The sequence below is a fragment of the Aquarana catesbeiana genome, linkage group LG09, assembly GCF_042186555.1.
Source record: "Aquarana catesbeiana isolate 2022-GZ linkage group LG09, ASM4218655v1, whole genome shotgun sequence".
In the NCBI taxonomy this organism is placed as follows: domain Eukaryota; kingdom Metazoa; phylum Chordata; class Amphibia; order Anura; family Ranidae; genus Aquarana; species Aquarana catesbeiana.
The window spans coordinates 240,306,515-240,317,767 of NC_133332.1; positions in this window are offsets into that span (position 1 = coordinate 240,306,515).

Here is an 11,253-nt window from a genome sequence, read left to right on the forward strand (position 1 = left end):
CAATGGGATGGAGGCAGTTACCCCTTTGGTTCCTGCCTCATTTAAAGTCTCAGAATTTCGTTTCTTCTCAGGGATAAAGTTGTGGAGAAGTTTAAAGCCGGGTTAAATTCTAAAAAAATATCCCAAGCTTTGATTATCTCATGGAGCACTGTTCAATCCATCATCCGAAAATGGAAAGAGTATGGACAACTGCAAACCTACCAAGACATGGCCGTCCACCTAAACTGACAGGCTGGGCAAGGAGAGCATTAATCAGAGAAACAGCCAAGAGGCCCATGATAACTCTGGAGGAGCTGCAGAGAGATCCACAGCTCAGGTGGGAGAATCTGTCCACAGGACAACTATTAGTCGTGCACTCCAGAAATCTGGCCTTTATGGAAGAGGGGATGACACAGAAAACATGTGGAAGAAGGTGCTCTGGTCAGATGAGACAAAGATTGAACTTTTTAGCCTAAAAACAAATGTGTGGCGGAAAACTAACACTGCACATCACCCTGAACACACCATCCCCACCGTGAAACATGGTGGTGGCAGCATCATGTTGTAGAGATGCTTTTCTTCAGCAAGGACAGGGAAGCTAGTCAGAGTTGATGGGAAGATGGATGGAGCCAAATACAGGACAATCTTAGAAAAAAAACAGTTTAGAGTCTGCAAAAGACTTGAAACTGGGGCGGAGGTTCACCTTCCAGCAGAAAAACCTTAAACTTACAGCCAGAGCTACAATGGAATGGTTTAGATCAAAGCATATTCATGTGTTAGAATGGCCCAAAGTCCCGACCTAAATCCAATTGAGAATCTGTGGCAAGACTTGAAAATTGCTGTTAAGCTATTTTGCAAAGAAGAATGGGCAAAAATGTCACTCTCTAGATGTACAAAGCTGGTAGAGACATCCCCAAAAAGACTTGCAGCTGTAATTGTAGAGAAAGTATTGACTCAGGGGGGCTGAATACAAATGCACACCACACTTTTCACATATTTATTTGTACAAAATTTTGAAAACCATTTATCATTTTCCTTCCGCTACAAAATTATGTGCTACTTTGTGTTGGTCTATCACATAAAATCCCAATAAAATACATTTACGTTTTAGTTGTAACATGACAAAATGTGGAACATTTCAAGGGGTATAAAGTATTTTTCAAAGCACTGTACCTGTCTGGTTCTGCCATGGCTCCTCTCCACAAACACAGTGCTAATTCTAGGAGACATCCAAATATTTTTACATCCTTCCTTCCTGACTAATATGTAGTCCGGCACCTAACGCCCTGAAATATTTTGTGTCTGCACCCAGCAATGAACAGATTGACAGAACAGACCTGGGAGAAAAATGTTAGGCCTTGTTTACACTTTTGTTGCCCTCTGAAGAGCGATCCATGTTGGATAGCTTTTTGGAGGCCATTTGGCAGGCGGTGAAGAGGCATTATATTGCCTCCTCACCGTCTGTATTAACCACTTAAACCCATAGCAGTGCATTGCAACTGCATGTATTTCACATAGTTGCGGGGTGCCCCCATCCAGTTGAATGCGTTTCGTCTGGTGGACGGTACTGGCCACCAATATTTTCTGTAACTCTGAGATGCAAAACATTGCAGCAAGGGAATATGTACACCTTTCCCCTGCTGCCTTTGCGGCTTAAAGTGGAGCTATACTCCCCTTCACTCCAGTGATGCGGCATCCCAGAGCTCCCTGCCGGCCACTGACATCTATGGACAGCTGTTTTCGATCGCCGTCTGCTTTCATTGGCCTGGATGAGATGAATGTCATTCCTGCGCATGCGTGGAAGTTTATTCATGTTTGTATTACCAAACTTGTACAGAGAGCAGCGCCTGCGCAGATCACTGTACAGGGGCAGACTGACAGGTAAGTAACTTTAATGCAGAAGATACCTGGAATGTCTCTTCTGCATTGAAAATCCTGCCTGTTTGCCCATTTTTCATTATTTTTCATAGAGTTCCATTTTAAAGGGGGAGCAGTTGGAGGGGCAGTAAAAATGTGGCTCAGCCACACTTTTTTTTTTTTTTTTTTTTTTGCTGCCCTCCCCAACTGCAAGTGTAAACTAGGTCTTATACAAGTTTTTCCAGATTCAGAACTGCTCAGCTTTAACATGTTGTGGAACAGCCATTTAAAGCTGAACGCTAAAAGACTCAAATTAATGCAGCTCTGTATCCGTTAATACACCATTAAATGTATTTTCTAAATACAAGTGTTGTAGGTACCTGAATTCGATCTGGTATCTGCTCTTGCAGTCCCTGTAGAGCAGGGCTGTAGCATGAGAGGAAGAAGCAGTACAAGGAGCCCGTAAGTTAATGTGCTGACAAGACTCATACTGATAGGAGGAGACAGCAGAGTGACAGAGGTGATCTCATCACTGCGCTGTTTCTCCTTTCACTGTCCAGTCACAAGCTGTGGCTGGCCAAAGATAACCTGGGCTCAGAGGAAGCGAGTTGAATCATACTGACCATCAGACCGATGACAGCTATTGGCAGAGTAAAAGTACTGCAGGGGGAAAACTCTGGTGTGAAGGTGAATATTGCAGCAAAAGCTGTTTTTGTTATTTAAAATTTTAATTGGCAATTTGTTTTTTTTTTCTTGCTATTTTAGGCTGGAGTTCTGCTGCAAATTTTTCCACATGCACCTGACTGTTTGCAGCATGGGCACTACATAAGCTGATTTTTTTTTATTTTTTCTTCAGTTTTTACTATGAATTAATTGGGTTGTGCGGTCAGGCCAGATGTAGCAGAGTTCTTGAGGACAACACATTGATACATTATATGGTACTACCTTCATTCCTACCAATAATCACTGAGTATTAACGTGATTGTAAAGGTTGGTTTTTTTTTTTTTTTCTTAAATAACAAACATGTCATACTTCCATCCTCTGTGTAATGGTTTTGCACACAGCAGCCCCAGTCCTCTTCTTTTTGGGTCCCTGCCGGTGGGCCTGGCTCCTCCACCCTGTAGAGTGCTTGCTATGGGGGTACTTGAGCACGCTCGCTCCTAAGCTGCGATCTTGTGACTGGACATTGTCCATTCACACACACTGTGGCTTGGCCCTACCCCCATTCTCTCCTCCATTGGCTCACTGGCTTTAATTGGCAGGAGCCAATGGCTCCCGCTGCTTTGTGAACCAATGATGAGAGAGTGAGAGACCTGGGAGAGCCGGTGCTCTCATGCACATGGTTGGAGCGCGATGGGGCTCAGGTAAGTATTGAGGGGGCTGGGGAGCTGCACCCAGGTCTTTTACCTTAATGCATATAATAAATGAAGGTAAAAAAAATCTTCTGCCTCTAGAACCACTTTAACCACTTCAGCCCCGGAAGGATTTACCCCCTTCCTGACCAGAGCACTTTTTACAATTCGGCACTGCGTCGCTTTAACTGCTAATTGCGCGGTCATGCAATGCTGTACCCAAACGAAATTTGTGTCCTTTTCTTCCCACAAATAGAGCTTTCTTTTGATGGTTTTTGATCACCTCTGCCGTTTTTATTTTTTGCGCTATACACGGAAAAAGACCGAAAATTTTGAAAAAAATTGATATTTTCTACTTTTTGTTCTAAAAAAAATCCAATAAACTCAATTTTAGTCATACATTTAGGCCAAAATGTATTCGGCCACATGTCTTTGGTAGAAAAAAAATGTCAATAAGTGTATATTTATTGGTTTGCGCAAAAGTTATAGCGCCTACAAACTAGGGTACATTTTCTGGAATTTACACAGCCTTTAATTTATGACTGCCTATGTCGTTTCTTGAGGTGCTAAAATGGCAGGGCAGTACAAAACCCCCACAAATGACCCCATTTTGGAAAGTAGACACCCCAAGGAAATTGCTTAGAGGCATGTTGAGCCCATTGAATATTCATTTTTTTTGTCCCAAGTGATTGAATAATGTCAAAAAAAAAAAAAAAAAAAAAATTACAAAAAGTTGTCACTAAATGATATATTGCTCACACAGGCCATGGGCCTATGTGGAATTGCACCCCAAAATACATTCTGCTGCTTCTCCTGAGTATGGGGATACCACATGTGTAGGACTTTTTGGGAGCCTAGCCGCGTACAGGACCCCGAAAACCAATCACCGCCTTCAGGATTTCTAAGGGCGTACATTTTTGATTTTACTCCTCACTACCTATCACAGTTTTGAAGGCCATAAAATGCCCAGATGGCATAAACCCCCCCCAAATGACCCCATTTTGGAAAGTAGAAACCCCAAGCTATTTGCTGAGAGGCATGTTGAGTCCATGGAATGTTTTATATTTTGACACAAGTTGCGGGAAAGTGACAAATTTTTTTTTTTTTGCACAAAGTTGTCACTAAATGATATATTGCTCACACAGGCCATGGGCATATGTGGAATTGCACCCCAAAATACGTTTAGCTGCTTCTCCTGAGTATGGGGATACCATGTGGGACTTTTTAGGAGCCTAGCCGCGTACGGGGCCCCGAAAACCAATCACCGCCTTCAGGATTTCTAAGGGCATGAATTTTTGATTTCACTCTTCACTGCCTATCACAGTTTCGGAGGCCATGGAATGCCCAGGTGGCACAAACCCCCCCAAATGACCCCATTTTGGAAAGTAGACACCCCAAGCTATTTGCTGAGAAGCATGGTGAGTATTTTGCAGCTCTCATTTGTTTTTGAAAATAAAGAAAGACAAGAAAAAAAAATTTTTTTTTCTTTTTTCAATTTTCAAAACTTTGTGACAAAAAGTGAGGTCTGCAAAATACTCACTATACCTCTCAGCAAATAGCTTGGGATGTCTACTTTCCAAAATGGGGTCATTTGGGGGGGGGGTTGTGCCACCTGGGCATTCCATGGCCTCCGAAACTGTGATAGGCAGTGAAGAGTGAAATCAAAAATTCACGCCCTTAGAAAGCCTGAAGGCGGCGCTTGGCCTTCGGGGTCCCATACGCGGCTAGGCTCCCAAAAAGTCTCACACATGTGGTATCCCCGTACTCAGGAGAAGCAGCAGAATGTATTTTGGGGTGTAATTTCACATATTTCCATGGCATATTTGAGCAATATATCATTTAGTGACAACTTTGTGCAAAAAAAAAAAATTGTCTCTTTCCCGCAACTTGTGTCACAATATAAAATATTCCATGGACTCAACATGCCTCTCAGCAAATAGCTTGGGGTGTCTACTTTCCAAAATGGGGTCATTTGGGGGGTTTTGAACTGTCCTGGCATTTTATGCACAACATTTAGAAGCTTATGTCACACATCACCCACTCTTCTAACCACTTGAATACAAAGCCCTTTCTGACACTTTTTGATTACATGAAAAAATTTTTTTTTTTTGCAAGAAAATTACTTTGAACCCCCACACATTATATATATTTTTTTAAAGCAAATGCCCTACAGATTAAAATGGTGGGTGTTTCATTTTTTTTTTAACACAGTATTTGTGCAGCGATTTTTCAAACGCATTTTTTGGGGAAAAAACACACTTTTTTAAATTTTAATGCACTAAAACACACTATATTGCCCAAATGTTTGATGAAATAAAAAAGATGATTTTAGGCCGAGTACATGGATACCAAACATGACATGCTTTAAAATTGCGCACAAACGTGCAGTGGCGACAAACTAAATACATTTTTAAAAGCCTTTAAAAGCCCTTACAGGTTACCACTTTAGATTTACAGAGGAGGTCTACTGCTAAAATTACTGCCCTCGATCTGACCTTCGCGGTGATACCTCACATGCATGGTGCAATTGCTGTTTACATTTGACGCCAGACCGACGCTTGCGTTCGCCTTAGCGCGAGAGCAGGGGGGACAGGGGTGCTTTTTTTTTTTTTTTTTTTTTTTTTTTATTATTTTTTTGCTTTTTTATCTTATTTTTAAACTGTTCCTTTCATATTTTTTTTTTTTTTTTAAATCATTTTTATTGTTATCTCAGGGAATGTAAATATCCCCTATCATAGCAATAGGTGGTGACAGGTACTCTTTTTTGAAAAAATTGGGGTCTATTAGACCTTAGATTTCTCCTCTGCCCTCAAAGCATCTGACCACACCAAGATCGGTGTGATAAAATGCTTTCCCAATTTCCCAATGGCGCTGTTTACATCCGGCAAAATCTAAGTCATAAAATGCTCGTAGCTTCCGGTTTCTTAGGCCATAGAGATGTTTGGAGCCACTCTGGTCTCTGATCAGCTCTATGGTCAGCTGGCTGAATCACCGGCTGCATTCTCAGGTTCCCTGTTGAGACAGGAGAGCCAGAGAAAAACAAGGAAGACGGGGGGGGGGGGGCATTCCCTCCCACTGCTTGTAAAAGCAGTCTAGAGGCTAATTAGCCGCTAGGATTGCTTTTACATGAAAGCCGACCGCTGGCTGAAAAGAATGATACCAAGATGATACCTAAACCTGCAGGCATCATTCTGGTATAACCACTCAAAGTTGTGAATGGCGTACCTGAAGACAAAAAAATGGTTAACAATAATGCACAGTAAACGGTAAAGTATAAAAAATTGCAGACCTGAAAAACAAACATGATAAAACATAATAACAATAAAACATTGCAGAATAGAATACAGTAAAAAAGAGCAGAACAATAGAGAGAGAATAGAGAGAGAGAGAACAATAAAACGACAACTATTTTTTTTTATTTTATATTTTTGTATGTGTTTTTTTTTTTGTTTTTTTTTTTTTTTTTACACTTTTTTTTTTGTAACTAACTTTTATAACTGTAACCGGTTCCAGGTTCGCGTCTCTCAAAATGTGATGGCATCTTGGGAGACCCTGTGAAAGTGTGCCTAGTCTGTGCAATGCTGTACCCTACGCTAATACTCAACTAGTGTATGGTAGCGTTCAAAACATTCACCAATGCAAAGACCAGGATTGTCAGGACAGGAGGGACAATAATAGCGGGTGTCACGCCTATATCCGCGCTTGCTGCAGACACAACATCTTTTTTGGGGGGGTTCGCTGGGTAGGGGTACTCGGGAGGACATAAAGAAAATGCCTCTCATGCAGCCGACTGCATTTGGTTGGGGATGTGAATGGGGGAAGTACGGGCGCTGCAGAAGTGGTCGGTTCCCAATTAGGATTGGCGAATGCAGCAGGAAGGGCACTATGGGCACGACGGCCTGTGTTTGTCTTTTTGGTGGCAGCGGGACACTACTTGTGCTTGCCACCTCACCAGCTTGAACTGCACTTATGGGACTCGCCACGTCACCAAGTGTTACCGCAGTGCTGGTTTGACTATGACCGGGGTGTACTAGGCCGCTGGTGCTTGCCAGTTCACCAAAACGCTACCAAAAAAACTGTTAGCGATCGCAGGGATCAGGCCTGACTCTGCGAACGCTGCAGTTATGCGTTTAGTGTTTTGTAAGTGACAGTGATCGATCGATACTGCACTTGGGTGGGCCGGGCTGGGCGGAGGGGCAAAACGCAGGTGCTAGCAGGTATCTGGGCTGATCCCACTAACACTGCGTTTTTGGGAACCCTAAACTGCTGGGGACGCTAGTATAGATCTGATCGGATCAGGTATTGATCTGATCAGATACTATACCACTAAGGGAGGTGTACGGTGCGTGCGTGGGTGTTAGCGCGACCGGCGCTAACCTGACGCTGCCTGGGGCTGGTGCTTGCCAGTTCACCAAAACGCTACCAAAAAAACTGTTAGCGATCGCAGGGATCAGGCCTGACTCTGCGAACGCTGCAGTTATGCGTTTTAGCGTTTTGTAAGTGACAGTGATAGATCGATACTGCACTTGGGTGGGCTGGGCCGGGCGGAGGGGCAAAACGCAGGTGCTAGCGGGTATCTGGGCTGATCCCGCTAACACTGCGTTTTTGGGAACCCTAAACTGCTGGGGACGCTAGTATAGATCTGATCGGATCAGATATTGATGCGTTCAGATAGTATACCACTAAGGGAGGCGTATGCTGCGTGCGTGGGTGTTAGCGGTACTGGCGCTAATCTGAAGCTGCCTGGGGCGACGCATATCACCTCCGGGCGATCAGGGGGCTAAACCTTTATTCGGTAATAAACGGCGGGTGCCCTGACACTACGAAAAATAAACCAACTAACCAGCGTCACCCGTAACGGTTATACGGTGATCAGTGGTGAAAGGGTTAACTAGGGGGCAATCAAGGGGTTAAAACATTTATTAGATAGTATATGGGGGTCCCTGTCGCTATAAAATGCTGACGGCGAACCTAAATATTTACGTTCCTAACTAGCGTCACCAGTGACACTAATACAGCGATCAGAAAAATGATCGCTTAGCGACACTGGTGACAGGGGGTGATCAAGGGGTTAAAACTTTATTAGGGGGGGTTAGGGGGGTACCCTAGACCTAAAGGGGGGTAACACTCACTGTCCTACCACAGTAACTGTCACTAACTGACACCCTGCAGTAATCAGAAAAAAAAAAAAAATACTGCTTGGTGTCAGTGTTACAGGGAGGGGGGAGGGGTGATTGGGGGGGGATGGGGGGGGGGGGATCGGGGGTGTTTTGTGTGCCTGGCATGTTCTACTGTGTGTGTGTGTGTTGGTGCACTTACATGTCTTCTCTCCTCTGCGCTAGAACGGAAACTGCCGAGCCGAGGAGAGATGACATCACATCCTCTGCCTGTGTGTACTATACACAGGCAGGGGATGTTCCTCATTGGCTGGGAGCGATCGCGAGGGGGGGGCCACGATCGGATGGTCTCCCCCTCGTCTCTCATCGCTCCTAGCCAAATGCCGACCGCCGCTGGCACCGGGAGGGGGGTCCGATCGGACCCCCCGCCCGCGGGAAGGCAATCACGTATGGGTACGTGATTTTGCCTGCCCGTGCCATTCTGCTCACGTATATATATGCGTGAGGCGGTCGGCAAGTGGTTAAAGCATGGTGTTATTCAGTGACCTGCTTATTCTACAGGAGGATACATTTTAATTTTAATTAATTTTAATGAATCATCATAGTTATTGCCCCTACTTTTTTCCCCACAATTCTTTGTTATTGTACAGTCTTTCTTTTTTTTTTTTTTTTTTTTTGCAAGCTTAAAGTGATTGTAAACGATCACCTTGTAAAACAACCCATTTAGTTTTAAATAGAAATGAAAGGCAAAACATAGCTATAAAAAAACATTATAAATACCTTTCTTCCAGTTTTTTTTATAAGTGATCACATTTCCTCTGTTCTCAGCTGCATATGAGCTGGGGGGAGAGAGAGAGAGAAACAGCAGCACACAGAGCTTCCCAGTGAAAGAGTGTGTGTGCCAGGTCAAGAGCAGGCTGAGTTCCCAGCAGAGCTAGAGAACTGACCATGTTGCGCTCTCCTGCTTAGTGTGGTCAGCTTTTTAATAGGGAAGCAGAGGGGCTGGCAGGAACACCAGGAATTTCACACAAAGGAAGCAATACAACGAGAACAGGATACTTTCTCATACAAGTACTTGGTACAGCAGCCACATATCAGGAATATGAAATGTTGGGTTTATATATTCTTTAATTTCCCCTTTCCATACATGATAAGACTTGTAAAAGAGAGACACACAGCTTGAAGTAAAATATGTAGGTTGGCATTATGGCATTATGATCCCCTATAAAATGCTGCTATAAGTCTGCCCTTGGAAAACACTAAGGGGATCCTTACCTGTCCTAAGAAACCTCTGCTCCAGAATCCTTCTGGTGCCAATCATGTGATCAAATTCCCAGACATAAATCACCTGACTACTTCTAGCCCTGAAGCTCGGGCAGAGCTGGCCAGTTGGCCACCCTGGCTGAACACTGATTGTCCCCTTCACTTGTTATGAGACCACTTTAAAGAGGTTGTATTTGATATTTCTTTAATTGTACATCACGGGACACAGAGCCATAGTAGTTACTATGTGGGTTATAGGCCACCTTCAGGTGCTGGACACTGGCACACCCTAAACAGGAAGTTGCCTCCCTATATAACCCCTCCCACTACTTGGAGTACCTCAGTTTTTTCACCAGTGTCTAAGGTGTTGGTCATGAGTAAAGATGTGCTATGCTGAGCTCCTCTGGAGCAATCCTTGCTGGGGCTAGCTATGCAGCCGGATCCATTCAAAGTGTCTTTTAGGCCGAATTGAATGGTACCCGGGCCTCATATCCGAAGAAACGAGGTTTTGCCTGTAACACTTCTCTTTTTAGAGAGCTGGACCCCGGCATCCAGTACTTTGGTATTAAGGCCATAAAGTTTTACTGACGGGGTGCTTTTTACAGGTCCAGGATTGTGGGTTCCCCGAGGGTCTCCAGTTCCTGAAGGTTTGTTAACGGAACCCACCATGAAGAGTGAAGATTGGGTCTGTTGGTTTTACCACAGAAAACCCTGCGGCGGGAAAGGTAAGTGGAGTTTTTCTAAGGAATTTTTAAATTTTCTTATGAAATGTCTCCTTTAAAGTAAATGTTGTCATGCCTATGTGTCACAACTGGGGGCTGTATGGAGCACGTACCTTCTCATGCTTTGCTCAGAGTCACGCTGTGTCACAGAAGCAGCAGGCTTTTTTCCTCCGGCTAGCAGGCAGGCCTCTGGTAAGTTTGGGGGGTTTTGCTTCCTCCAGAGACCCCCACCTGAGCTGAACTCTTCCCCTCTTCAAGTGGCTGAGTATAAAGGAGAACTAAAAAGGATCGGCAATGCAGTTTTCTTTTACCGCCCCTACATGGCGGTGGCTTCCAGGTCTCCTCCACGCCATCCCTCCCTCACTCAGCCGATCCCGTCGGATCGGAGGCCCGTGCTTTTTTTTTTTTTTTTAAAAGAAAGGAGGGGGGTGTGATGTAATGGTGGGGGCGGGGCTTAGCGTGGCGTTGGCGTCCTCCAACGCGGGAGTGTTTTTTTTTGTTTTTTTTTAAAAAGAACTCCATTTATGCTGGCTGCAAAATTGTCGGAGAGACATAAGAGCAAAGAGGAGCACGAAAGAGATTTTGGTGATAAAGGCATTTCCTATTTGACACATTTACTATTTGCATCAGGCTGAGCATTAATAGTAGCAGCTGTGGCTGGACTATTGCTCAAGCAGTGGATGCGATTTCTTCTGGTAGTACCTCTGCATTGTGCATTGGGCTATGGTCAGAAGGGGGGGTTGAAACACCCCCAAAAAAAGAGCTAAAAGGGTCTCCGTCAAGCTCTGGAAAGCCTACTCATCTCTACAAATGGCATCCTCCCCTGAGAGGGGATGGCTGGTCAGAGTGAGCATCAGGGCCATGAAATGTCTGCAACTGTTTTCAACACTGCAGCCCCTGTTTATTTTATAATTAAAAAAAAAAAAAAGTTTAGCGACTTTAATTGCATCCAAGTGTGGGTC